The 27,795-nt window shown below is 54.3% G+C and overlaps 1 long non-coding RNA gene across 3 annotated transcripts; it reads left to right on the top strand.

Moving 5' to 3' along the window:
• Nucleotides 1–333: 333 nt before the first annotated feature.
• LOC123776885 (uncharacterized) lies at nucleotides 334–27,183 on the top strand. Of its 3 annotated transcripts, none has more exons than XR_015721345.1 (4): nucleotides 334–398; nucleotides 717–13,595; nucleotides 13,765–18,845; nucleotides 23,804–27,183. It is a non-coding gene; the product is annotated as an uncharacterized LOC123776885 (long non-coding RNA). The 3 variants fall into 3 exon arrangements; XR_015721343.1 differs by having other exon boundaries at nucleotides 335–398; nucleotides 528–13,595; XR_015721344.1 differs by lacking the exon at nucleotides 334–398 and adding an exon at nucleotides 523–585.
• The last annotated feature ends 612 nt before the right edge of the window (nucleotides 27,184–27,795 follow it).

Below are 27,795 nucleotides of genomic sequence, written 5' to 3'. Positions count from 1 at the left end.
AGGTAGAGCCTAGGGGATGACTCCTGAAGACGTCAGCAAGAGCTCCCCAGCCCCTCCAAAAAGAGGAGACACACTGGGGGTGCAAGCCAAAACCCGCACCAGGAACTCTAAAGGGGGTGAAAAGGAGGCCGATGGGGAGCGGAGGGCACCTCGGTGGAGTGTGCAGCCTGGGAGTCCCAGGGCCCTGGGGCACAGCAGCACCGCTGCAGCTCCTGGGGCAAGGAAGAGTCTGTGGCGGGCAAGAAAGCGACTCTTCTGCCCAGAGCCCGCGGAGGACTGAAGGTCACCGAGAACGGCGACGGGAACAGAAATAAATAAAACGGAGTCGGAGAAGGAAGAGGAGGACGCAGCGAGCTCGGGTTGCAGGGAAAGCGCAGTGGAGTTCTCCTGGGCTTGAGGTAGAGCTGTCAGAAGTCAAAGTGCATCTGCTTTTGTCGGGGTATGAGGGCGGGTGTGTGTGTGCCCGGCTGCCTGCCACCGACCGGGATTTCCCCTCCTCTTTTTTTTTTTTTTTTTTTTTTTTTAAGAAAAGAACAAAACGAGTGGAGAAGCTTTGGATCCTAAACTGCCGGCATCGCGCAGCGGGTCCGGACGCGCGGGGCGCCCGCGGTGGGCCTGGGGGAGGGGGCGGGGGCAGGCCAAGGGACGAGGGAGGAGGGAGGTAGGGAGGGGAAAGCAGGAGGAAGATCTCGTTGTTGATTGTTGTTGTTGCTTAGATTCCCCCCGTTTGGAGAAGTGTTTGTGTCAATCGTGAACGCAGAGGGACAACTCCAGCCGGACGCAGCCAGGTGCGCTTGCTCGCTCCCCACCGCCCCAGCCCCGTCACCTCGGCCCGTGGCCTGCCGGGCGGCCTCCGTGTTTTCGGAACGGCCCTCCCTGCTCCTGGACTCCTTCGGGGAGGTGATACGCTCTGGCTCCTCACCGCGCCTGGCCGTGCATCGTGGCTCCAGTCACAACTCGCGGCCGCCTGGGCGCGCAGCCCCGCATCGCTCGGCCCGCGCTCCGGCTGCCTGCGTCCAACCCCACAGTCGCTTGACTTTCTTTTCCTTTCCCCCTTTTTTTCGTTGTGGTGGCAAATCTGGGTTTCCTTTCTAGCCAGTTTCCTTCCTTCCTTCCTTTTTTTTTCTTTTGCGGCGGGAGGAGTCGGGGGGAGGAGGAGTAGCTTGGAGAGCTTTGAAAAAACGTCCTGGTGCAGCAGCTACAGTTCTGCGCGGCTGGAACAGCTCAGCAAGGGCCGCTGCCGTCGCCGCCCAGGCCGCAGTTCGTTGCTGGCCGTCCCCGGACAAGCGTCCCTCTGTCCCTGGTCTCCTGGCCCAGTCCGCCGCCCTGGCGCGTCTCTCCCCAGCTCCGGCGGCTCGGTCACTGCTCCTGGCTGTTGGCTGAGCTCTGGAAGCCCCCTCGCCTTAATGCAGCGCCCGCCGACGTCACCGCGGCCTGCGACCAATCAGCGGCTCGCGGTCCCTCTGTAAACCATTCTGCATCCCCCGGCCGGGGAGAGTGCCGGGAGACCGCGTTTAGAGGATCAGTGGCGGCCGCATCCGCGGCCCGGCGCGGTGCGGGCGGCGGGCATCGAGGTGCCTGAGCCCCTCCTGCTCCGGTAAGGCCTCGATTTCGATGGGAAGGACTGAGAGAGAGCGTGGGTAGGCGCAGGCAGAGGGCAGAGTACTGTTGGAAGGTGGGATTATTCCAAGGTGGAGCCTTGTCGAAGGTTGGGGTGCAGCTGGGTCCGGGAGCTCCGGCGGCCCTGGTGAACTGTTTGACTTTGCAATTCAGCGGGTGTTTTTTTCCCCCCTCCTTCTTCGTGCTTTCTTGGCCTAGAAGTTTGTCCGGAGCACAGCGCGCATCTTAGCGGGAGTGGGGGAGGGAGGGCCACAGAATCCTCCTCCTTCGGTCCCTCCGTGCCTCCTCCCCCAGTCCATCCAAAGTCCACAGGGTCTAGGTCTCCGGGAGATCTGGGTGTCTGTTCCCTGCGGCGCGGTCTTGGAAAGTTGATTCCGGCGGTTTCCTGGTGGGGGCGGGGGAGACCGGAGGCGCTGCGCCGGGGTGGGGGAAAGGAGTGGGTGGGGAAGCGCTTCGGGTGAGGAGTTGCAACCCAGGCGAGAAGTTGTGAGAAAACTGTGATCCGGAGACACCTTTTACAAACGGCTAGGCGGGAAACCGCAGGGCATCAGTGGCGGCTGGCGGGGGGTCCTAGTGGCAGTGGGGAGCAGGGACGTCTGGGGCTCCACCGAGAGGCTGCAATGGATTCGGGTGTGCAGCGCGCGGGCTGAGTGGGCCCGGCTTGCCTTCTCCTCCTCCCCTGTTCTAGGCTCCCGGCTAGCTTTCCGAGACAACCGCAGACCACACCCCCTGTAGTTCACTTCTCAGGGAGCCCTTACCTCCCTAATTCCGAATATAACCTCGGGACCACTGCCTGGGGGCAGATTATTCCAAAAGTGGAGTTCAGGTCCGGGTCCTGAGTACCCTAGCCTCGAAGAGTCACTCTGGTTTCCTGACTTACTCCAGTCGAGCACCAAATTCCGTTTCGACAGCACCATTTCTGTGCTAAACCGGGATTTTTCGTGAGATCTGAAGGTGGCAGGGCTGGGCAGTCTGGTTTTGCTCCTCGTATTTTGTTTTTTTGTTGTTTTTGTTTTTTTGTTTTTTTGGAGGGGAGAGGGTGCTAAGAAGGCGCATTCAACCCTAGTGAGGAAGAAAATAAGGATGGGCAGCTAGCCAGGTCTAGCGGGTATTTTGGAATTGGCCTTTGGATCCCACTCGTGGTGCGGGACTCGGACATCCCACACAAGGGCCCGGGACTAAGTTGGGGAAAATGCGCACTGAAACGCGATTGCAATGAACCTGAGCCGGCCCGGGATCCTTTTAAATGGAATACCCTCTTCGGACGAACCGGGAAGCCGCTACAGAAAATTTGGTTTGCGCTCTGCCGGAGTGGAGTTTTAGGGCTTTGCCAACGCCCCTTTCCTGCCTTCAATCTTCCTTCCGCACCATCCTGCAACCCCGAGGCGGCCGGCAGCCTCCACCTTGCCTCCCGCGTCACCTTTTCATTGGAAGCCAAAGCCGAGGTCCGGTGTGCGCCTCTTTGGCGCTCCGCCCATCCAGACCTCTGGGCGCGGGGCCTCTAACATCTTCTCCGCACCCTCTCCAAAAACACCTGGGCTGGGGTTCCCCGCTGCGTGGAGGGCGGAGTGTTGCGGATGGTTCTCTCTCTCTCTCTCTCTTTCTCTCTCTCTCTCTCTCTCTCTCTCGAATCAGCCCCCTCCGTGGGCCTCTCTCCGGGCCCAGCTCAGGTCAGGAGTAAGAAGGGGAGGGCGGTTCTCCAACCCCGCAGGCCGGCTTCGCGAGATCGGAGTAGGTTTTTGTGCTCCTCCAGCCCACCCGACGCTCTCAGGAACGAGCCGATCCGTAGCCAGTATTCCAGCTCCCGCGGACGCGCTAGGAGCTGCTTGGCTCAGGGGACCCCATCTCCTCCACCCGGAGCCCGAGGTGCCTCCCCAGCCCGCTGCGTTGGATGAGACCCGCCGGGAGGGGCTAGTCCAGTCCATCGGTCCCCACGCTCCCCCCCGCCCCCAGCTGTCCTGGTTCTCGCCGCTAGCGCCCTCGACCCAACCGCCCCTTTCTGGAATCTAAAGCCGACCGAGTCCCGAGTGGCTCAACCCCCGCCCCCGTCCCAGCTGGGCTCCTTCTCATGCAAAGCAGAGGGGCCGCGGGGGTGGAAGGCGGCCGGCGGGGACCTACGGGGCGACAGCTGGACCCGGCTGCGGGCCCTTCCTGAACCCAAGGCCCGCTGCCTTCTTTCGGGTGTACAGGAGGGGGCTGCTCCACCCGTTTGGGGGTGCTGTGATCTTGGGACCTCGACGTAGGGGAAAGAGGGCCCCTCCCTGCGGGCGGACCAACGCGATAGGGGAGTTGAGGACGAGAACGGGACTCGGGCTCTGGGGCTTCAGGCTCTGCTTGTCCCTGTGTCCAGATGGTTCAGTAAACAGGTCTGCGGGAACCAACCCCGGTGTCTACCAGGGAGTCCCGGAGCGCAGCTCTAGGCGCTCCTCTGGGCTCCCGATTCTGGGTTTAAAGTCCAGATTTAACGCCTCCACGGCGACAGCACACTATATTAATGTGGTTTTTTTTTTTTCGTTTCCATTGAGCTTTTATTTTAAAATGTATTTGGTCGCCCAGTCATGGAGAGAAAACTGACCCAGCTTTCCAAATTAGCCGGCTCTGCAGGCTCTCAGCTCAGCTCTGCATTTAAACCAATGGCTGCTCCGCGAAGAGCACCAACCTTCCCTTCTCACCCTCACCACCACACTTACTGCCGGCGTCCTGAAGTACACACAGCGCTTTCCCACCAAGGACCTCCAAGTAGCAGACCCACAACCACGCACACCGCCCCCAGGGCACGTAAGCTCTAGGCGGGGTGCAATTTCGCCGCCGAGTCTTCCCTCAGTGGCCGCGGAATCCTCTCCACCTCATCCCCAGGCTCTCTTGGAAAAGGCCCCAGAGGGGCCAGGAAGCGGCTTTCACAGCACGAGTTTCCCTTCTGAGAAGCGCCTTGAGGGTCCCGAGAGGCGGCACCCTACTGGGGAACTGGGGACGGTGGGGTTCTGCTAGCCCTCCACGGACGCCCTGCAGTTTTGGGGGGATTGATGGCGCCCCCTCCTGCATCCGCTTTCCTTCCGTGACCTCCGTGGTTCCCAGCCCCAGATCGCCTTGCTCCCACGTTCCCGAGTGGCTCGCGTGGCCCAAGGACCGGAGCCGGCCCGGCACGGTCAGCTGCTGTAGATGCGAGAGCGGCGACCGCCCCTGGCGGCTCCCCTCCCTCGCCCAGCGCGCCCCTGTGCAGCCCGCCACCCCCAGAAAAGCCCGGTGAGGCCGTGAAAGGAGGCACTTGCGGTGGAGCGGACTCTAGGCAGTTAACAGCGCGGGGCTTGAGGCACCGGGCGCAACCGGGCTCGCGGGTGCAGGCAGAGGGAGGAGGGAGAGAGCGAGAGGGTCTTTTCCAGGGGGCCCAGAGTCCGCATAACGCACAGACTCGGTAGGACGCCACAGATGGCGACGCAGGAAACTTTGGCCCCGGGCCCTTGAATCTGATCCTACGTCTCCGGCTCTCTCCTTTCCCTCCCGCCTTCGCTCCTGACTCAGGTTGCCTTACTCTCCCTCCATAACTCACTCCTGGAAACGCCCTACTTGTGTGCACTTTACAGTTTATATCACTCTCTCCCCTGAAACACATAGTAGGGAAGGGGGGGGATTAGTCATATCTCCTTTTTCCCCGGGAGAGAAACCCAAGTTAGGCGGTTGGTCCGAGATCCCTGGGCCAGTGCACTACGGAAGATGAGAAATTTGGGGTGGGGGCATGTCACCTTGCACCGCTGTGTACTTTGCCCCAGCGGTAGTTCCCAAGTTGGGGATGGGAAGGGGTGGGGGACCGCGAGGCCGGGAAAGGGCAGCATCCGGCCGGGGCTTCACGGTGTGCGCTCGGGCTGGGTAAACAAGGCTGGCTTCCCACGGGGACTGGGGGCGGGGGGAGGGGGACCCCGGGCTTGGAAAGGGGGGGAAGGTCAAGCGTGGCGATCTCAGATGCAAGGCAGTGCCGCGGAGCTGAGACCGGTGGTGGGTAGTCGCGAAAGGAGAGGGTGAGTGGAGGAGGCAGGGGAGAAAGAGGGGGAGAGAGACACGGAAGTGGGGGGAGACGACAGGGAAAGGGAATAAGGACCGAAAACCAGGGGAAAGAAAAGGAATGTGGAAAAGTAAGCAGGGATAAAAGGAGGGAAGACGCATTGGGGGAAATGCGTGGAGTAGAGGAAAAGAAACAGAAGAGACCCAGAAAGACACCCAGCGGCATAAAAGGCGGCGGGGAGAGGCGCGCAGCCGGGCACCCTGCAGGCGCTGGGGGGACATCCGGCGGGACTCGTGGATGCGCGGGTGTATGACAGTCGCGTTTGTAGGCGGGAGAAAAGGAGGCGGCATGTTTGGTGGGCGACTCAGTGCCCGTGGAAAAGCGTGTGAGCGGCTCTGGGCAGGAATCCAACAAATAAATAAAACGTCTAAGACGGCGTGACAACAATGTGTATTTGGGTGCGTGCCCGTGTTCCTCTGTCTGAACACACACTCACACCCAGGAAGGAAGACAAACAGGGCTCCTGCCTCAGAGTAATTAATCCTCTCACTAATTGACTCTCTCCCCTTACCTGATGGTAGTGGTCACTGCAGATAACTGGAGAGATATCAAAGACGGGGGGGAGAGAGACCCCTAAAGCTAACCACGTTTGGGTCTAGGATTGAGTTCTTTCTGGATTTGGCAGCTTTAAGCCCCCCTCCCCTTTGGGGGGGGCAGAATTCAACAGATGCTCCTGCCTCACCAGCCTCTCCATGTTTACATTCATAAAGATCTAATATTAGGGGTGGCGGGAAACTGTCCACATACGCACTGAAACCTGTCATCCATCTCGGAGGCTGAAAGGCACCCACTGCCCCTCTGCTGGACATTTCCTACCTTCAGGCAACACCAAAGTTCCCCCTCCCCTGCTGTTCCTCCAGGAGCCCAGGCCCTGCACCCCCTTCTTTCAGTCACGACTTAGTCTTCCCAGGGCCTGGGATGTGTCCTGCAGCCCCTAGTAGAGCAGGTGAAGTTTTGAATGCGTTGGGAAGCAGCCTTGGGTAGATGGAGGGAGACCAGCGGAAGGGATGAGGCCGGGCAAGGATGGGAAGAAGCTTCTAGAAACAAACCCAACTCAGACACAGGTGGAGACATACAGAAGCACAGAGGAGAGCAGTGCACCTGGCAAGAGCGAGGCCTCCAGGGACAGAGGAGAAAAAAGGTTGGGAGGGTGGGAGAGAGTGTCAAGTATGTGGGAAGGCGGGCAGATGACCACATCTCAGTGACTGTGAAGGGGACAATTCTATCTGTGTGAGAGCATGGGGAGGGGCCCCTCTTACTTTCTCCCACAGCACCCTCAGTTCTCAGGACTGAGAAAGAGGCAGGGGAGAGGTTGTTGGACTTGGATCAACTCCTTGGTAGCTGAGCTGGCCGGAAGGGGCCCAAGGCCCACAGTTGGTTTGATGATGCGGCTTTGAGGCTTGGGTTTGGGAGGTGAATGTCAACTCTCACCCCTTTGAGGTGGCAGCTCTGCTCTGTTGCACTCCTCAGAGGCTAAATAAATAATTGCTGAGATGCATAAACCGCTTAGCCTGGAGAGAAGGAGGAGTAGGGAAGGGCAGCTCCCCAGAAAAAAAAAAAATCCCCTTCCCTCCCACCCCCCACTAAACACATTCTTAATTGTCCTTTGGGAACATTTGTACATTTGACCAAAGCAAATGCCCAAGCAGTAACAGCAAAATTCGTCATAGGGGCTGGCAGTCCTGAGAGAGCTAGGGGTCTGGGAAGGGGGAGGCGGGAGGCCTGGCAGGCATGTCCAAGAAGGTGAGAAACGTGGCTCTTCCCTCCCTGTCTCTGTCACGCTGTAGAAAGAAAGTGAACAAGAGGAATAAAGTTCCAGAGGAGAGAAAGAGAAGGACATATAAAAGGCAAATCCAAACCAGAAAGGAAAGAAAGTGAAGAAGAAAGAAAAGGGGGGGGCGGGGAGAGAGACAGGCTAATAAAAAAGGGTGAAGGCGGCCCCAGGAGGCTGGGCCTCGTCCCAAACCATCGGTCTTCATTGTCTCCGTGTGTGCAAAGGCAACTCCGGCATAAGGAAAAGCCACTATTGGAGCCGCGGCTTTATTTTATATCCTATACATCAGGAGGGAGGCAAAGCTTTATTTTCGCCAAGAGACAGATATTTTATTTCTCTCTTACGGTTTTATGTGTGAGAGATGTCAGGTTGCCGCAATGGATGGCTAATGCATAGGCAAGAGGAGGCCGTGTTGGTATGCTGTGTGTCATGGGGTCTTGGGGGGGTGAGCGGGCATGGGATTTAGGGCTGATGGGACACTCTGGGGGATTTCTGCTAAAACATCTCTCTTCATAAATCCAGAAGCATGGTCAGCTCAACAGGGAGAAGAAGGAGTTTTAGAGGGAAAAGAGTTGAGCTTAGAAATAAATGAACACACAAAGGAGCCGCTTCCCTTCCGACGGGCTGGGGCAACGGGGTGGGCAAGGTGGCCCAGTGGAAAAGCGGAGACCCACATTCAAACACACGCGCACCTTGGCGGGGAAGTATTTTCCTACAGAATCCACTGTCATTGTGCTTCCTTTCCCCGTTTTCTATTTTTCCACCCTTTTCTTCCCTCTCTTCACCAGAAATCTTTTTTTTTTCCCACCTCCTCAGAGCCTTGGGGGGAAAGTGCTATTAATTTGCAAATCATCTGATCTGTGAAAGGATCAAGATGCCTGTTTTTCACCGCTAAATCCAATGTCTTGGGTGGACACACGTACGCACACGTGAGCCCGTCATGCTGAGAATCCTGGGAGTGGAGGTGCCAGATTGGAATCCGAGAAACACGCCCCACTCCGCGCTTCCCCCCGGGACCTACGGCCGAATTAAGCCCTAGATCCCAAACTGCATTATGTTCGTATTTTCGAACCCGGAGAGAAGGGGGAGATGAGCGGACAAAGAGAGAGAGGGAAGTGTGTTAATTGATGTGTGCCGTTCAGGACTTGACTAGTCTTCCTACTCCCAACCCCTCAAACCATTTCTTCCAAGAGTTCCAGGAGTTCTATTCATTCTCAGGTCCTCCTCTTCTAATGTTGTGATTTCTTTCTATAACCACTGTGGACCAAAAAGGTGATTATGCTCTTTTCCTCTTTCCAGGGGATGAGAGGCGGCACCAGATCTCTAGACAATGAACATGGGGGGAACCAACCATGCTGTCCTTAGCTGTGGCCTTTGGGGAAGTGAGTGAACCTTCCTGGGCCTCAGTTTCCCCACCTGTATTAGGTTAAATGCTTGCTAAGGTCCCTTCCAGCTCCGACCGAATGAGATAATGTGGGAAAACATTTTGTAAACGCTAAAGCCGGACGAATGCCAGGGATTATTATTATGATTCTAATCAATCCTCTTTTCTCCACATGGATCTTGGCTGTTTAGCGCCAGCAAGCAGGCTAAAGAGGGCTGAAAGCAAGAGAGCTTAGCGGAGATGGAAAAGCTCTGTGGCGTGGACAGAAAAAAACCCTGCATCTCCAGAACCATTCTGTCTCTGTGTACCCTCCCCGGGGCCTGGTGGAAAGGGGTGGGGAAGAAGAGGAGGCCTGACTTGGTACAACCCATTGCGGTCTGCATGGAGGCCGAGAGTCTATTTCTTCTCAAGCATCATTTGTCTCCAGGTGATTGACATAGGAACCTGATGTTGAAGGCGATCTGCGATTGTTTTTTTCCAGGAAGAAAGGAAAGAGCAAGGTGTAGCTGATTAGCAAGTTAATTATTTCAGTGTCCCAAGGGTTCCAGTGTGGTGGTAAGTTGTCCAGCCCTGGTGTAATTTCACAGTCCATGCATTTCCTGGTGAGCACCTGGGGTGCCTGGGTCTGTCTCTTCCTCCATCCACCTGCCTCATGTCTTCTTGACACACCTGGGGAGATGGGCAGGGCCGAGGAGGTTGATGGCACAGTGCACACGCTTGGCCTAGGCTGCAGGTGGGAGGCCAGCAAGAGATCAGAGTGGAGGAATCCTCTACGGCCACTGAGTGTTTAATTATCTGGCCTTTCCTTTTTTTTTTTTTCTCAATCTTTTGTTTAATAAATATTAATGAAGCAGATTATCAGAAAGTGGAGGAGGTGTGAGGTTATTTTCCCCACGCTTGGCATGCAGAGCCATTGGGTACGAGGGGCCCTTTGGCCTCTTCCCTGCTCCTGGCCCCGGCCAAACTCTCCAGCGCTCAGGTTTGGTTTCTCAGTTCTGGCCTCTACTTGGTCTGTGGCTGGCTCCTCCGGACTGACTTCAGATATGATTCCCTCTTGGGGGAGGGGAGGGAGGATGGTGTGGTCAAACGGACGCCTCCCTCGGAGAGATAAGTTGGGGATGCGAACATGAGCCCCAAAATGAGCAGCTTCTGCCACTCTCTGCTCCCCGGGCTGGTAGGACCAGCCCTCTGCCACTCCTCTTGAGGTGGACCAAGGGAGGGCTCTGCCGTTTACTTAAGACTGGTCCCATCTGCTCAGACTGGCCTTTCATAAGGGGAGGGATTTATGCAGTGTCCTTGTGCACAGACCTGGGATTTGCCTGAAAACCTCGGGCCTCTGAGATTACTGCCGAACGCTAGAATGTTCAGCCACGGAGATGATTCATGATTTGTCTGCATGGACAGGATGTGTGTCTGCGTGCGTGTGTCTGTGTGTGTGTTGGGGAGAGGCACAAACATTGGTGGGTGCTTTTCACCATTCCTACTTCTCAATCCAAACATTAGGAAACTTCTTTTTCTAGATTTACTCAGGAGGCAGCCCACGGCACCAGGCTCCGGAGAGCCAACTTCCTGGCTTCAGCGGTGTGAAGATGATCCAATACTTTTTTGGTGCTAGCATTCAGCGGTCCCCCGGGCAGGTTGGCTGTTGTCCCTGCTGGGGGAAAGGGGCTGGCAGGTGTCTGCAAGCATAGTTCTGATGGCCGCTTCACTGCGGTGGCACCTGCTGGGCGAACGGCTGCTCCAACTACTTTTGGCTGTCCTCCCCTTCGAGGCCTTGGGGCTCTGGTAGCGGAGAAGTTAGAGAAACTTAGGGCACAGGAACGCAGGTGTCGGGCGCTCCTTGGCTCAATCTTGGTGCCACGCCAGAATGAAGCCCAGGGCAGGTAAACAGACCCCATAGAGCAGGGTTTGGGGGTTCCATGTGGGATCTTGGCCCTGGTTCCTGGGAGATTCAGAAGGCCTTTTCAGGTTGTGGAAAGACCTACAAATTCCATTTATTCATCATCTTTGGAAAGTAAATGCAACCTCTTTTCACGGCCCGCTGGCTGGGAAGGTGCATTTTGGGCCTGTATGAGCCTCGTGTGTGGTTCTTCCATTTTCTTGCTCATGTTCCCATTTGGACTTCCAGGTCTCGAGTTTTCTTTTCCCTCAGGCCATTCGTGACTTAGCCAACAGCCTAGGCCAGGGGGCGGCACAGATCTTGAAAGGTGGGCTTGGCAGGCCAGTAACTACGTGGAAGGTTGTTCTCATTTGGTCTCAAGGGACAATCCGGCTACCCCTTAAAAAAGGAACCATTTTGTGACTCTTTTAATGAAGGATTTATTACTAATTTGATAAGTCCAATGCTCTTTTTTACTCACTCTGAATGAATAACTTTGTCGGTCAACCCCGAGGGTCTGCAGAACCTATAAAAATGCTTCCTTTGGTCTCTCGGTTTTCACACATGCTGGGGCTTGGGGCCGCCTCTGACAGACTAGGGAGAAGCAGAGACATTCCAGAGACCGGGTCTTAGAGCGTTATCTCTTCCCTGCCCCACGTCCTCACCCTCCAGGTTATCTGTCTTTAGGGTACAGAGACCTCCTAGGGAAGTGCGAAGGGCTGGGTCTTAATCAGGTTCGGGGAAAGAAGGGGAATAAGTTGAGCTCAAAGAAAGATGGGGACGGGTCGGATGTTAGAGGACCCTCCTGTGCATATGACGGCCTGCAGACTCCGCACTGGTTGCTGTCATCTACGGCCATTTGCCAAATGCCGCTCGGCCATAACAGTGTTAAATAAAATCGTAAGGAATGCTACCGGGGCTTGCATGGGCTATTTAATTCTATCAATGATAAACAATATTAATGTGTAGCATCTCAGCTGACACAATATCATGTTTCATTTATATTTGCCGAGATATATTTAAGCATGAAAGATAGAGTTTTCCAACGCATATATTTCCCAGTGATTACTTGGAAGAAATGTGATGGAAGCCGCAGAAACCTCTTCTCTCTCCACATGAACTTGCCCCCTGCACCCCCAGGCTGCCTGTCGTACACTTCCAGGGCCGGCCAGCCCCCCACACACTGTCACAGGCGGGCCTCCACCGGTGGATGTAAACGTCGAGGCTGTAAGCGGAGATCCAGCTGGACGCACTCGTATACAACTTACCATGCACAGCACATTTCAGAGCCCTGGGCGCTCTCCCACGTGCGGTCTCACACCGTGCTGCGTAAACGGATGCCGAACGCGCAGGCCGTCCCACAGGTGCAGTCATACGCACACATGGAAGTGTTCTCACACGAGCGCCTCCGTGCAGGGGCCTCCTACATACGTGTGCATCTATGTACACGTGCACCTTTGTACACACGTCCTCCCACACCCCTGCTCTGGGCTGTCCAGCGACAACACTCCATCTGGCCACGGTGTCGCAGCTGCCCCGTTACTCTCGGAGGCTCCAGACCTGGTGGACAGTATTTGAATTGGGTGTTTGTCCTGTATGAGCCCTGAGGCCTCCAGAATGGAAGGCCAGAAGGAACGGGGTCAAGATGCCAGCCTGCCTGGCCTCTGATGAAAATAAGATGAAACTGGGGGGGGTGGGTGGGACGGGGGGGGTAGCTGGTCTCCGCAGCTAGGGACGCCTCCACAAGACCATCGATGTTTTATTTGCTCGTTTACTGTCAGGATACCTGAGTGGCTTCTGTGGTCCTGTTTCTGCTGCCACTTGTCTGTGTGAGCCTAGGTCACCTGCTCTCTGGGCCTCACTTTCTGCCTCTGTAAAGTGAAGTATTGGCCCAGACCAGGGGTTCTCAGTCCTGGGTACACAGTAGAATCATCTGGGGAGTTTTTAAAAAAATACAGACACCTGGGCTCCATCCCAGACCAATGAGATCAGACTGTCTGGAGGTGGGTGCCCAGCATCTTATGTTTTTAAAAGCACCCCAGGCGATTCTATGTATTGAACTGATGTTGAGACCCACTGGCCTAGATAGTCTCCAAGGCCTTTCTAGCCCTAAAACTCTGTGCTCTGGAGGACTTTTTAAAATTATATATATATAAATATAAATAAAAGCACCATGCTGGGCACCAGGGCACTCTGCTGAAAGTTCTGATTCACTGGCTGACGACCCCACGAAGCCATTAAAATCATTCTTTCAGTTTCGGAAGTGGATCATTTTTGAACAAACTATATGGATCCTGGAAAAACTCATGCCCGTGTTTCCAGGTGTCTCTTTGTTTCCTTCTTTGTTCCAATCCTCCCTCTCTCAGACTCTCACTCATCAAACATTAATTATATGCCGCATATGCAAATGCTATAAGCAGGCGCCTGATCACTGATAGAAACCTTGCCACCTGCCCACATTTTATGTCTAGCTCCCCACCCAACCTGGCGGGTGGCAGAGTATTTTTAGTAGGGTAAATGATAAGGCACAGGCCCCGGGGGGGGGTATTTTTCCCTCCCCCAGCTCTGAGTCAGGGAACAGCAGCCCCTCGGCCCATGCCCCAGTTCTGAAGGCTGGCGAAGTGGCTGAAGAAAGCCTTGAGCTGCGTGTCCTAGAAAGCTGCTGTCAGACTTGGGCCTTTGGGAATCCTACCTTAATATTCTCCAACAACTGTTCCCCAGACAGAGCCAGTCCCCCTTGAACACAAATCGGCTCGCGGTCCCGCACCTGCCAGAGGAGGCTGAGCCCGGCTGGGGTGCCTCAGCCACGTGGGAGGTGGAAGGCAGAGCCGGGAAGAGTGGGCTGCCGGCCTGTGGGCCCTTTCTCCGGTGGGGGATGCTGGTAAGAGGCGGGGCAGGTGGGGATGGTGGAGGACAAGGGTTCATTCTAGATGGAGGGCCTCCACTTCCGCCTCCGTGCTATCACTCCCCAAAGTTGATGCCCCCCCCCCCGAGAAACTCATCACTGGCCGGTTCTCTCTCTCTCCCACTCTCTCCCTCTCTCTCCTCAGCTCCACTGGCCGGCTGACAAGACAGGCTCGACTGGGTTGATTTTCCCCTGAAGGCGTTTGGACTAGTTTTCTTTAGGGAAGTTGTTCTAGTGTGCCCACTGGGCACTGGAGGCCGTGATGGGGCCTGGACCTCGGTGGTTTCAGCTCTACATCTCCCGTCCACGCATGCTATTTCTCCCTTTGCCTCTGATTCCCCCCCTTTCATTTTGTTCCTGTCCCCCCTGATGACATGCCAAGTCAGGCCTTGGTCCCCAGGGGAGCCTGCACATAGGGCGGGAAAGGTGGCTGATCACAGCAGACACCTCGGGCCGGGCTACCCTTCCTCCTTTCCCCTCACTTCCCCGGCACGGAGGGCAGGCCTGTTGCTAAGGAGGGAGCCCCAGACACTGCACAAGATCCTCGGATTCTAAATCTAGAGCCAGAGCCCAGCTTCCCACGCCCGCGCCCCTTCCCAGGGCCTACCTCCCCTTGGGCCTGGGGAGCATCACACCCCAGGACGTGATGGATTCCCCGGGCACCTTCAAAGGGCTCCACATTTGTTTGCAATGCAGACCTTGAATCCTGCTCTGGTCATAAATGTTGTTTATTTTGACTAGGACCTACTGAGAGGGATTGGGGGTTAGGGAGGGCACAGAGAGGATGCCTAGGGAAGATCATAAAACCATTAGCAGGACAGGGCTTTTAGGGGTCACAGGATCATAGAATTTTCTGGCTGGAAGGAACGTAGGCCATTAGGAAGGTCAGAGATGACCCTCTGTCAGCAAGAGGGCTCTATGTGCCACATGGAGCTAGGGTGGGGAGCCTTGGGCCTCTTTCTAGAAAGCGGACACAGGGTGTGGTGGCATGACCCCCCAATAACCTTACATGGGGTGGGGCAATAGTTTGCTGAACATGATGGATTTGCCCTCCCAGTGGGAAGAACCAGTGGCCTGAATGTGCAGTGGGGCCTCTTGTTCTGGGGAGTGGGCGCAGCTCTGGGTAAGGGAGATACAATTCTGCTCCCACCATTATTTGGAACAGCTAGGAGATACCAGATGCTAAGCCTGATGCTCTTCCAGTACCTTCAAAACAATTTTCAAAGAGATGTTATCTCCATTTTGCAGATAAGATAAACTGAAGCTCAGAGAGGGGAGGTGGTTTGCCCAAGGCCACACAGCTAGTTAGTGGTAAGGCTGGAACTAGACCTTAAGACTTTGGATTCTTTAAGCCTAATCTCCTTCCCACCTCCCCTGCCCTCCACCACCTGCTTTGGTCTGGTCTTGAGTAACCAAATGGAAGCTGGGCTCCCTTCCCTCTAAAGTTCATGGTGGGGCTCAGGAAAACTCAGCAGCAAACCTCCTTCTAGTAAGAACATTAGAGTCTAGGGCCCCTTCCCGTCCCTGGCATAGATCTGGCTCACTTTGCAGAGAACATGCTTCCATAAATCCTGCCATAGTCAGGAAACCATCTTGGTTACCCTTCATGTGCTGTGTGACTCAGAGCAAGTCGCTTCACCTCTCTGAGCCACACCCTCCGGCTCCATCTCCAGACCTGAGGTCTTCATGGAAGGTGAGGGTTGGTGGAGGTAGTGGCCAGCTGATCCCTTTTGAGCTCCTCCCTTGTGTCATAGCTCTGGGGGATAGAAGGAGGTGAGACTTGGTTTTGCCCTCAAGGCTGACTCAGACCATGAGAAAGACACCTTATAAGCAGGCGAGGCTAGGCTGGCTAAAATCCCTGCTGAGAATGGGAGGCTGAGAGCCAGGGCAGAGGCTGGGCTGTGAAGAGGCAGCTTAAGCAGCAAATTATTCCCTGATCCCCTGACTGTGTAATCCAGTTGCTTGGAGAATGGAAAATCCCCTTCTCCTCACCCCCCACCTTCTCCCCCACAAAGGCCTCCTAGTAGGCTTGCCAGCCGTGGGGCAGTAATCTGCCCAGACATCACTCTGGGAACAGGTTGCCAGGGGCCCCAATCCCACCCATCCCTCAGTGGAAGATGGGGAAGGCTGGGAGGGGTGCAGGGGTCTGGGGACTTGTGTGTGTGTGTGTGTGTGGGGTGTCTCCTGCTCTCTGGCCTACCCAAAGGATTGGGGACACTGATGGGGGGCCTCTGTGCTGAGGGAAACTTCAGGGCCGGGGACAGGGGCAGGAGGGCTGGGTCTTAGGGCAGAGGTGTCTTGGGCAGGACTTATTATTAAACAGCCCCATTATTTTGTCCAGCATGTTCCTTTCATTTTTATTTGAAGACGGCTCCCTCCCCAGCACCTTCGCCTCCCCACCCCTCTACGTGTTCATTCATCCGTCTCTGGAGCTGCTGACAGCTGCCCTGCGGGTGAACTCCAGATCCTCTTGCGGCTGGAGAGACCCGGGGGGGGGGAGGGTGTCGGTCAGGCCAGAGCGTGCCCCCTTCCAGCTCCCCAGCCCCCCACATAGTCACTCCCTCAAGACAGTGGCACCTTGGTTCCAGGAACGAGGCCCAGAGGGAAGAAAATGAAGGAGGGAAGGAGCAGGCAGGAGAACCAGGAGGAGGATGAGAAAGGAAGAAATGAAGTGGGGGGGGGAGAGGAAGGAAAATAAAGCCAAGAAGCAGCATTGGAGAGGAAGAGGGGACATGGGGAAGGAGAAGGGAGAGGAAGGAGAGGAGGAGGGAGGGCTGGGACCTAGGGAGATGCTTCAGGGGTGGGGGAGCCAGACTTGGCTGGGGGTTGGGGGAGGCGGGGGGCTGCACCTGCTGCAGGGAAGCCCATGTCTCTCTAGGTGTGCGGGATTAGGCTGGAGGGGGGCTCCTGCCCACCCAGCTCCACATGCGGGAACGCAGCCCTCCCTCCGGCTACAGGACAAGCACTGGGAGGCCACAGACCCGGACTGGTGCCCTGGGCTGTAATCAGGGGGTCTCTTGCTTGTGGTGGTCGGGGATTTGAAGACCAGCCAAGTGGAGTCCTTCAGTTCTTTCCCAGGATGGTGACTGCTGCTTCCCGGCCCACATGCCCGTGCCGACCTCAGCTGGCCTCAGGGCCGGCAGCCTCCGTCCTGCCTGCTCGTTTTTGGCTCCAGTGCCCATTGGGAATTGGTCCTAATTGTTGGGTGATGATGTGATGTTGGACAGGGCCTTAAAGACCAAGTAATTTCCCCCTCTTCACTTTACAGATGGGGACCTGAGGCCTAGAGATGGGAAAAAACCCGCTCACAGTCACATTGAGAGTTAACGGGGAGCCCGGCCTTTCTAATATTGCAGGCTAACATGGAAACAACAGTCAAAGACGAGTGGAGGCAGCCTGGTGTCTCTCTGGAAAGGGCCAACATTCGATCCCCTCCGCTGGGAACACTGCCATGGTGTTTTGTATCTTAGGGGAGGGAAGACATTTGTGATTACAATAGTTAACCACAGTCTAAGTGTATGCCAGGAACTCTGACATATAGTGTTCTCAATAACTCCTCACACATACCCTGTCTGGGGAATATTCTATGACCTGCATTTACAGAGACATAAATCAAGGCCCAGGGATGTTAAGTAATTTGCCCAAAGTCACACAGCTAGGAGTTTCAGCTGGGATTTGCTCATGCCATGTTCTCTTTTGGATGATGATAGCCAATGTTCTCTACCCTCACCCTATTCTCTACACCCCCACCCCCATGCTCCAGGGATTAGATCTGAGTCACCCCCCTCTCCATGCTATCCAGGACTGATATTGTCAGGGAGAACCCAGCTGGCTGGAATCCTCTGACCATGACCCACTGACTTCCACCAAAGACCCCACAAGGACAAGGGTAAGGTCCCCCGAGACTCTGTGTGATTTATCTGGTGATATTGTTATTTTATGGGATGGGCCAAAGAGGTGTCAGGAAGCAAGTTTGCTGTAAATCTCTTCTCTCTGCTCCCTTTCCCTCTGCATGTCCCCTCCTGGGATTTATGGCGGAAAATGTTCAGAGCTAGGGACTTGGGGCTTGGGTTCAGGCTTGGGGTGGGAAGGCAAGGGACAATACATCTTCTTCCTCTGAGACCTGCTAAACGTGCGAGTGTGTGCGTGCCCGCGCGAGCACCAGCCATGCTCCATTGCAAGCCTGCAGCGTACAGACCACAAAATCTTTTCTAAGACCTTCATGGCACTTGAACGGCTCTGCAGACAGAGTGTATTGCCCACACTCGAGGTGTGTGATGGGGACCAACCCACAGGCTGGTGCCCCCTGTGTGCTTCCCTCACTGGTGGGTGTGAATTTCCGAATCAAGCCAGGAACCTGGGAGCAGCTGTGTGACCCACAAGCAACGTCCGAAGACGGGAAGAAGCAGGGGGCTCCCCATGGGGCATGCGGCAGCTGGAAAGGAACCTGCTTCTGGGTACTTTCTGTGACTGGGGAGGCAGGTAGGAGGACAGCTTGACGTTTGCCTTTAAGAGACACCAAGGCTCCTGTCCCTGGGCAAAGTAGGCCAGCTGGGGAAGTTGTCTTGGCCTGCACTGTGGGGGCTGTGCTCCAGCCCAGCTCCCTGGAGGGAGAGAGCAAGAAGCTGCAAATCTGACTCCTTATGTGTAAAGAGGCTGGAGTGAGGCCATCTCCTTGCGGTACAGAGCACGAGGATGGCGGTACAGAGCACGAGGATGGCGGTACAGAGCACGAGGTCACACCGGTGCACCGTCTCCCCTTTCATACCTCTTCCCGCATCGTGAGCTTTCGGGGCTGTGAATGCTGGGCTGTTTGCTCCCAGCTGAGCTACAGCCAGAGGTCTAGAGACAGCTCCATCCAAAGCGGGATGAGGACCCAGAAGGGGAGGGAAGAAGAGCTGAGGAGGGGAGGGGAAGAAGGGGAGAAGCTAGGGAAAGCCTTTCCTGACTTGTCCCACCGTTCCCTTCCCCAGAGGCCTCTTCTCTCTGTTGAACCCCCTTCCCATCCCCGAGCTCCTTACACAGGTTCCGGTGATCTCCACTTCTGGTCCCCTCCATTGCAGGGGAATTTCTCCAGAGTCTGCGGCGCCGGGAGGACGCGGCTGGGGCACCCACAACTCGCCACAGTCCCACGTCCAGTGTACAGGACCTTAAGGAGCACTCAGTGAATCCTGCCAAATGAATCCAGGAGAAAAGCAGAGACGTCACCCTTCGCGTTAATACCAGGTCACTCTCCCACCCCACTTTTCCCCCCCCGCTCCTCTCCCGGCTGCCCAGACCAGGGCTGTGCTGTGTCTCTGGTTAAATATATGGAATTATCTATTACAATACTTCAATATTTATTACATTGATTTCACTTTAAATGCTTTGTAAATCATAGCAAAAAATAATGGCCTTCCAACAGAGAGTCATATACCGTAATCAACTGGAAGAAAGTCGCATTGTAATTTAAAATAAAAAAAATCCTTATGTGAGTCTCTCGTTTAAATTAAGAGACAGGACGTGATTCAAATAATAAGACCCCAGTGAGGCTGGTTTTTCTTGGCAAATTAGTAGAGGTTTTAACTGGAACTGAAAAGGTGTTAAGGTGGAACACTGACCTTATTAGACCTTAATCATTTTCTGTTGTTACGTTCCTGGAGCAGAGGGTTTTTCTTTTTTCTCCCCCCAAAGTGGCCATGTTAAGCCTCGTGGCAGGAGCTTTGGCTCCGGAGAGCTATCACTTCTCAAGAGGTATTAGTGGGATAAAGAGCAGACGCTGTGCCCGCGTCCCTTTGCCTCGTCCCGGACTTTCCGGGGCTCCCACCACTCCGGTTCGGAGGCAGCCTTCTTTCCTGGAAAGCCGAGAATTCACCTCACCTCTTGTACCTCTGGCTTCTTACGTTCGAACTTCCAGGGCCAGCCTCCTCCCCTGGGTCTCTGGCCTCTGAAGCCTGCAGCCACCTGGCCGAGAAAGAGAGGGGGGAACCTGTGCGCCTGCGCGCGTGCCCGTGTGCGCGTGCACCTGTGTGCGTGTGCGTGCGCGCACACGGGCTGCGGGGACGTAGCGGACCGCAATTTCCTTATCTTTCCCTGCAACCTTCCTGCTCTGCCTTTCGTGGCCAAATTTGGCGGATTTTTGGTCCCAAAGCTAGCCAGCCCTAGCCCCAGATGCCCACGGCGCCTGGAGACGAACTCAGAGCAAATGCCCTCCTCTCTAAGCGCAGATAATTCGAGTAAATGGCCTAGTGCTGTGCCTGACACAGGGTGGGCATCCAATAGTGCTGCTTTTATTTTTTTTTTGCTGGAAGGAAGGGCAGTCAGAAAAGGGTCTTTACCACTTGCTTCCAGAGCATCCCCCTTCCTCCCTGCAACATATCCCGCTGGCCCTGGGGTGGGGTGCAGTGGTAGGAAAGGCATACTGAGCCCTAGAAAGCCGCAGTGCAGATTTCCATTTCCAGACACTCCTCCCGGAAGACAACCCAGCTGAGCTCTTTTTATTAAACTCAATCAGCTCCATTCCTCCCACTGGCCTCCAAATTGACTTCAGATTTGATCAGAGTGAAGGAGAACTTTTTCCGAGGCTTGGTGTCTTGGGGACCATGTCTGGTGGTTCATCACTATGCAGGAGAAGGTTGGGGTGGAGGTGGAGGGTGATGGAGAGTGACGGGGGGACCCATTAGGCCATTACAGGTGAGAGGGATCCCCAAAGGAAAGGGGAATCACGGCATGCCTTGGTGTGTCAGGGCATATACGGCAGACGTGGGACCTGTATTCTTCGGAGCACACCCAGAATCCAAGAACAGCGGGTCTGAAAGGGTTTTAGAGACCATCTCTGCAGACTCTCTGGCTTTATAAAGGGGATCCTGACGTAGTGTGAAATGATCAAACACCCTGCCTGGGAGTCCACGGGGGTGCAGAGTTGAGATGGTGAGGGAGGGAACACGAAAGCTTCAGGTGCTGTGGTCTCTGGCCCAGTGTGTGTGTGTGGGGGCGGGGAGCAGGGGGATTGGCCGAGCTGGAGTGCTGGAGCCTGCATGTGCAGAGGTCCACCTTGGGCCAGACTTGTCCCGGCAGGGGTGGGCCAGTCCCTGCTCCTGGCCAGCTGGAGTGACCCATTCTGGACCCCCTTTGTGTTTCTCATCACTCAGAAAGACCATGGATAAAGGACATTGTGCCCAAAGGAGCCAAGGGTCTGGGCTCCAGGCTCAGCAGCGGCATAGGACCCAGGAAGCTCTTCCCCTCTCTGAACCCGTTTCTTCCCTGCCCCAGGGTGATGAGCAGCCTGGCTATAAGCTGTGGCGTGCTTCACACAGGTGGGAGGGACTTTCATGGCCAGCCTGGGTGTAGAGATCCAGATGTAGAGATAATTTAATCAGACTTTGATTTGTAGGCTCAGATTGAGTTTTGCTTCCCTCTCTCCTCCCTTCCTTGTGGCTTCTCTCCTCCCTTCCTTGTGGCTTCACTCCAAATTCTGCCCCCACCCCACCAAGATGGGACAAGGGAGGAAGCTTAATTTCCTAATAACATGACCGCAAGACAGGTGATAGCTATTCTTCTACCCATGTTACAGAGAAGTAAACCGAGGCACAGATAAGTGAGCTAGCCAGCCCTCCCCTCTCGCCAGCTGCTGAAAGGCAGAACTGGGATAGGAACCCAAGCGTGCTGACCCTGGACCATCAACACCCCAAGTGGCAGGGTGCTAATACCCAGCGGAACATGGGCTCCCCGAGGGGCAGGGATTTGAGGATGATTTGCTCACTGCTGTATCCCCAGCCCCTGGAATAGTGCCCAGTACATAGTGACGAATAAATATTTTTAAAGGACAAATGTCAACTTGAAGGGAAAGTTCGGTGTAGCAAAAGCAAGTTAGCAATAAACAACTTGCTGGGGGCTTTATCTTACATCCCAGTTTCACAGAAGGCTCTGTGCAGTGAAGAATTGGGGGTAGCATTTCCTTGTTCTTGGGAGCCCCTTCTGGCTGTTTTTATATTCTAGTTACCAAAGTGTCAGAGGTTGGGGCCTCAGTGGTTAAGGGAAAACGAAGTAAAGTGCGGAAATGGCAACGTTGGCGATCGAGTAAAATCTCTGTAGACATGCAGATTATATTCAAATGATGTCACAGAAGAAAAGCCTATCTTGCTCCTTGGTAGAGCCCCTGGGAAGAACTCTGTGGAGAAGAGAACTCTGCACGTTTTCCTAATCAATTCATCCTTTAATTTTATGACTAAAGATACTGGCCCTTGGTGCAAAGGCACCAGCCTTTCATTCCGCCAATTTTTCCCCGAGCACCTACTCTAGGCCCTGCACTGGGTTAGGTCCTGGCGCAGGAATGCCCAAGGCATGGCCCGTGGCCCTTAGGAGCATGGCCAGTGCCTCAGCAGCCAGGCTCGTCCAGCAGCTTGCTTGGCTCTTCCTTCTCTCCTGCCTGGTGCACAGAGTCAGCGTCTCGCTTCAGGTCAGCCTAAGAGTCTCTCTCCCCACTCCCACCCTCACTTCTCACCCTCCACCCCCAGCTCCCTGGCTGTCTGAAAAGGTGCAAAAGGGAATCTGAGAGATTCTGTGCTGTTTGTTTTGGGTTCAATGGAATCTCATTTACACGTGTTAATTGCAACTAATTGGCACTAATTGGATGAACAGGAAACCCTCTGGGAACACTCATACCTTTAATTTGTAGTAAATATCATTAATTAACATATGCTAATTAGAACCAATTAACATTGATTAAGGGTTTCCAGCTACTTGGAAAGTACAACTCTGTGTCCTCCTCCCTTGGTTGCCTGAAGTCAGCGCAAAATACACTATGTGAAGTCTGGGCAGGGAGAGGACTCCCCTTCTGGAGACATCTCCAGGTGGGGGGCAGCCCTCACCCAGGCTGGGTGCTTGGAGGATGGCACCCTGTCCTCTCCCGCCCCAGAGCAGAGGGGTGTGCAGGGGTCAGGGCTGCGAGGTTGGCACTTCTCAGGGAGTGAGAGTCTGACTGTCGGGAGTTCTCCCCTGGGCCTGGCTCCCAGCCGGGGTTGAAAGGGCACACTAGAGGTCGGCCCAGCCGGGAGGGTGCAGCTGCTGAGACCAAGCAATGTTTAGCCTCCTCCTTCAAAGATGCTAGAGGGTGAGACACCCATCAGCCCCAGTCCTGTTTAGTGCGCACACACACACACACACACACTCCTCCTCCATCTGACAAAGTTATGTCGATGTTGACCTCCTCTATCTGACATTGACGTGCGTAGGGGCTACCTCCGTGGTCTGACAGACGCATGGATGGTGGGACCATCTCTGTCAGAGATCTCCTTTGCCCATCTTAGGATGTTTCTCCCTCAAGACTGGGATGCTGTTCAAATTATCCAGAGGTTGGGTGTCAGATTTAAAACAAAAATGCCCAGGAACCAGAAGGCTTCTCTGTCTACTTTCAGGTCTGTTACTAACTAGCTATGGGACTCTTGGATTCATTAAAATATCTATATAAATTATTTTTAGTCCAATTACAAAAAAATTAAATGTTTACTGCAGATCCCCCTCTCCCTCCCCCAACCAAGATCGCCCTTTCTGTGATAGGCTTCCAAGGCCCTGCCTTTCCTTTTCTGCAATATTCACCTTACTGCGTTGTGTCCCATGTCCGTCTTCTTCGACAAGTCACGAGTTCCCTGAAAGCAGGGTTGGAGGCTGGCTTGTTCCCTGCAGGTACTTCATGGGCACAAAAAAAGCTGCTGCTGAGTTACATAATCTATGGGACGGGAAAAATCGGTTGAACGAATGAATGAACACATACAAGGAAGCCATCTTTAATTTCAACCACCACGGAGGAAACAACATTTGTGGTGTGTGTGCGTGTGTGTGTGTACTTACATTTATATATAAATAAAATATGTTACATATATCAAATGCACACATGTAACATGAATATCTATCCCCAAAAGCTTAATGCTGCTTTCGCTGTTACAGCTTCAAAAGTATAAGTGTTCCACACCTTAAAAAGCAAAGAAATCACTTAAAACTTCAATCATTTACATCTATTGTGCATTTCGTTTTGTGAATTTTGAATACTACTTTTTAAATTTTAAGTGTCTCTTTCAGTCCCTCTGAATGAAGTTAGCAAACAAACAGTGACTCAAAAATTAAAACCGGAAGTTTATTAAAAATTCACGAGACTAAACGTGCTTGTCCGCCAGCACTGAGAGTTGTCCTTCTCTTTCAACCACCAGGTCCATCCCGAAGCCAATTTTCTCATCCGTGCAATGTGGCTACAACTCGTACGAACTCTCCAGGCCTCTCATATGGGAAGTGTGGGTGATTTTGTAACCCCAGGAAAGGAGTACTCTCCAGGCCACCTGAGAAGAAAAGCCTCTCTAAGCCCCCCAGATCCTGGCTACTGGCTCTGATGGAGAGAGATGGGGGCCCGAATGGGGCAGAACCTGCCGAATCCCAGGGGCCTCGGTGGTAGATCTCTCCTTACCTGAACAGAGAAACAGGGCTGCCCTGGGGTGGGGGAGGAGTGGTTTGGGATTCAGGACAATGCAAATGCAGGGTTGGAAAGATTGCCCTGTGAGGGTCTTGCCCCCACACAGGGAAAAGTGGATTAAAAGCCTTTGGGGAAATGCATTCATTCACTTAATTCTCCTATAACCCAACGATGCAGGCACAATTATTATTCCCATTTCACAGATGAGGGAACTGAGGCTCAGAGAGGTCAATTACATGTCCTTGCTCACACAGCCAAGTGGCAGGACTATGATTCGAACTGCAGTTTGGTTGCTCTGTGCTGCCCCTTTCTCCCACATTTTTGGTGCCCGTACAAAGGCTCCAGGAAGCTGTGGCTCCGTGGGTGCTGTCCCCAAGGCAGGGAGCTCCTGCCCTGCTTCGATCTCAGCAGCATTGCTGAGTGGACCCCCCATTCCCAGCTCCCTCCCCATGGAAATCTGAGGTCTGAGGGAGAGCTGCTGGCAAGGTTCACAGCAGCTTAATTACCAAAGTGATTTTAATTTGTTTTTGTTAATTGAAATCTCATTAAGCAAGTAATTTACTCCAACACAGCTCAGGAGTCCACAATTCTACGGGTGAGGAGGCTAAAGGGGTTTTTAGAACTCGCCTTAGTCTGGGGAGTGTGCTTCTTGCTTTGTCCGGTGGCCTGTGTGCATGTGCGTGGGTGTGCATGTGCGTGGGTGTGCATGTGAGTGGATGTGCACGTGTGCCCCCTGTGGAAGGGCCCCTCCAGCTGGCCAGGGGCACCCTTTCTCCTTCTCGGCCTATACTCCCCTGTCCCACCACCCCAGGGCCCTGGAGCCCACCTGCCTTGCCCTGTACCCTGGGATGATGAGAAAAAAGGGAACCCAGTCCATCCCTCTGTAGAGCGTGTGCGCACCCAGGCACAGGGCCGATGGTATAGACACACGCACGGAGACACCATTTGGTATGCCACGCACTGTTCTAGGCAGGAACTGGAGACACTGGGGGCACGGATGGCACTTTTTTTTTTTTTAAACATTTATTTATTTATTTATTTGACAGAGAGAGACACAGCGAGAGACGGAACACAAGCAGAGGGAGAGGGAGAAGCAGGCTTCCTGCCAAGCAGGGAGCCCGATTTGGGACTCAATCCCAGGACCCTGGGATCATGACCTGACGCGAAGGCAGAGGCTTAACGGTTGAGCCACCCAGGCGCCCCCAGATGGCACTCTTTACAGGAGGTCTTTTCTGAACCCTGGACTTTGTGGGTTCACCTGCTAAACGCCCTGACTCATATCTCACACACAACCCCCCTGCCATGGTGTACTTCCCCGACTGTAAACTCCAAGAAGGCGGGGACCCCTCTGCTTCCTCAGGGCTGGGGCCCTGGCTCAGCTGTGGGGCTTCCTCACTGCTGTGAGGGGTGGGCCAATTCTTTATTGCATGGGACACTACCGGGGACTGCCAGCCTTTTTTGCATTCCTGGCTTGCTTATTTAATACCAGGAGCATTTCTCCAAGTCACTGTGACAACCCAAACATGCCCTTCATCTGTTTCCAACCTCCTCAAAGTGGAGTGGGGGTTCGAAAGCAGTGCAAGTGCCCATACATGGCCTGCCACGCGGTAGGTGTTCCGTGGGCGTCTGTTGAGTGGGTGACTGAGCGTGGATGAGTGGTGCCTCTGATCCGGTCCATGCTTGTCCATGACGTGTGTGTGTGTGTGTGTGTGTGTGTGTGTGTGTGTGTGTGTGTGTGACTGAGCATTACATGAGCAGCTCCTCTGGCCTGTGCCCCTGGGTCACTGGACCAGCACTGGGTTCTGGCCCTACTGCAGGCTGGGGTCCCAGTTCTCCAGAGCTTGGACTGTACCCAGCGTCTTCCCTCTCCCTCCTCGTGGCCTTGTTCCCTGGCTGCCTCTCCAAGGCCCCCGCCACCCAGCTGCCTCCTCCTGTTGCCCCTGACTATGGCCACTTGGTAGTTTCCCAGGCCTGACATTTCCAACATGCAATGCCATATGTATTGCCACTCTCAGGTAATTATCACGTAAAATTAAGCTAGTCTTGTACATGAAACCAGCAATTAGCCAGGGATTGAAGGTCAGGGAGAGCTCGTTTATAGAGTCGCTAACAAAATGTTAAGTGGAAGCGTGTGTCAGATGGGCCAGGAGGCTGGATTAGCCGGGGTCGCAGCGGTGGGACTGGAGAGCCGGGGAGACTCCCGGCTCTGCAGCCCGAGCACAGCAGGAGGAACTGGGGATTTATGGCTCACACTTCTCTCTTCCAGCTTTCAATCTGGGGCACGGCTTTGAAGGAAGGTTGCTAAGCCTGCTAAATCCTAGTGCACACCAACACCCCATTCATCTGGAAACCTGGTAGGTCCCGCCTGAAAGCCTGGATATCATTCCACCTCCTGCCTGGCTGCCCACCACCCCAGCATCTTACACTCAAGCCCTTCTGATCTGCTTCGGGTATCTGAAGACAGGATGATCTTTCAAGACTCAGAAACTTTGCACGTGCCATTTCTTTGCTTGGAACACCTTTCCCTCGCTCCCAACTCCCTTATCATCAGCCTAGAAATTATCTTTTTTTTTTTTTTTTTTAGAGAGAGCGAGAGCATATGTGCACATGTGGGGGGGCGGAGGAGGGACAGAGAGAGAGAGAGAGAGAATCTTAAGCAGCCTCCAAGCTCAGTGTGGAGCCCCAACATGGGGCTCGATCTCATGATCCTGAGATCATGACCTGAGCCAAAATCAGGAGCCGGACGCTTAATCGACTGAGCCACCCAGGTGCCCCCAGCCTGGAAGTTTTCTATTTCCCTTCCTGCAGTTTCAGTCCTCGCTTCTCCAGGAGCCTTCCCAGACCACCCTCAACCCCCTGACTTTATTTCAGAAGGGACTATCTTTCCTTTTGTACCATGAGCATGTTTCCAGTATGGTGCTTATACTCTATGGCAATTTATTAGTGATTTGTCCGTCTCCACTACTGGACTGTGAATTACTCATCTCTTCCTGGCAACCTGGAGCTGCTCAATAAATGTGTGTGGAATGAATATAGAAATTATTCTCTTTTGCTCTTTGTTCTTTTACATATCCTTCAAGGTCCTGCTCCAATATCACCTCCTCTGGGCAGCTTTCCTGAATTCCCTTCCCTCGTAGAATTAATCATTCATTCTGTATTCCCATAGCACTTTGTATGCATTTTTTAAAAAAGATTTTATTTGCCAGAGAGAGAGTGCACAAGCAGGGGGAGCAGCACGCAGAGTGCGAGGGAGAAGCAGGCTTCCTGCCAAGCAGGGAGCCCGATGCGGAACTCGATCCCAGGACCCTGGGATCATGACCTGAGCGGAAGGCAGCCGCTTCACCGACTGAGCCACCCAGGCATCCCTGTATGCATTTTTATTACCGCACTTACAAATTGTCTCATATTTCATTATAGGGCTACTTAGGGCTACCACGTTGCACAACTCCAGAAGGCGCCATTCACACTGAGCCAGGTAATGCAGAGATGATAACTGTACTTGCCCACTAGGCAGTGACCTTTAGCGGGGCAAAGATCCTATGCCTTTGTTAACAGCTTGCATATGTGCTCTGATTGGCCACATTAGTGTCAGTTCAGAGGCAGTATGCAATAGACATGCAATAAACATGTGTTTAGTTATTGAGCAGGAACAGATGGTTCAGGAGAGAGAGCTGTGATCTGGAAACTGGGGAACAAGGTTCCAGTTCAGGCTCTGCCACTAGATTGCTGTGTAGC

This window comes from Ursus americanus, chromosome 23 (assembly GCF_024610735.1).
Source record: "Ursus americanus isolate L20-20 chromosome 23, mUrsAme1.1.p, whole genome shotgun sequence".
NCBI classification, from domain to species: Eukaryota; Metazoa; Chordata; class Mammalia; order Carnivora; family Ursidae; genus Ursus; species Ursus americanus.
Note: the sequence above shows the minus strand (reverse complement) of the source record. Positions and strands in the feature narration are given on the sequence as shown.